General features: G+C 39.6%; 1 protein-coding gene across 1 annotated transcript in view; it reads left to right on the top strand.

Annotated features, from left to right (window-relative positions):
* The window catches only part of LOC107557316 (receptor tyrosine-protein kinase erbB-4-like), a 141575-nt gene that overhangs the window by 114882 nt on the left and 25730 nt on the right, over positions 1-963 (top strand). The gene's annotated exons all lie outside the window — the stretch shown is intronic.

Below are 963 nucleotides of genomic sequence, written 5' to 3'. Positions count from 1 at the left end.
TATATATATATATATATATATATGTGTATATATACTGTATATATGTATATATACTGTATATATGTATACCACTGCATTAATTAATATATTGGGGAAAATATTTATCTGATCCCCTGCTGATTTTGTAAGTTTGCCCACTTACAAAGAAATGAAGGGTCTGTAATGTTTATGGTAGGTTTATTTTAATGGATAGAGACAGAATATGAACCACAAAATCCAGAAAAAACACATTATATAAAGGTTAGAGATTGGTTTGCATTTCAGTGAGTGAAATAAGTATTTGATCCCCTACCAACCAGCAAGAATTTGGGCTACCACAGATTGGTTATGAGCCTATGTGGAACACAAATTAGTCCTGTCCCTTTAAGAAGTTACTCCTAATGTCAGCTTGTTAGGTGTATAAGACATCTGTCCACACAATCAGTATCTTCCATTCCAACCTCTCCCACCACCATGGGCAAGACCAAAGAGCTGTCAAAGGATGTCATAGACAAGATATAACACACTACGCCGCAATGGACTAAAATCCTGCAGCGCCCGCAAGGTCCCACCGTACAGGCCCTTTTAAAGTTTGCCAAAGAACATCTAAATTATTCAGAGAAGGCTTGGGAGAAAATGCTGTGTTCAGATGAGATCAAAATTTATCTCTTTGGCATTAACTCGACTCGCCGTGTTTGAAGGGAGAGAAATGCTGACTATGACCCCAAGAACACCATCCTTACAGTCAAGCACTGAGTTGGAAACATTATGCTTTGGGGCTTTTTTTCTGTTAAGGGTACAGGACGACTTCACTGCATTGAGGGGCAAATGGATGGGGCCATGCACTGTAAAATCTTGGACAAGAACCTCCTTCCCTCAGCCAGAACACTGAAGATGGGTCATGGATAAGTCTTCAAGGATTACAATGACCCGAAACATACCACCAAGGCAACAAAGGAGTGGCTCAAGAAGAAGCACATTAAG

The sequence above is a fragment of the Sinocyclocheilus grahami genome, unplaced genomic scaffold (genome assembly GCF_001515645.1).
Source record: "Sinocyclocheilus grahami isolate Dianchi unplaced genomic scaffold, SAMN03320097.WGS_v1.1 scaffold598.1, whole genome shotgun sequence".
Taxonomy (NCBI): domain Eukaryota; kingdom Metazoa; phylum Chordata; class Actinopteri; order Cypriniformes; family Cyprinidae; genus Sinocyclocheilus; species Sinocyclocheilus grahami.
This window is presented reverse-complemented; position numbering and strand designations above follow the sequence as displayed.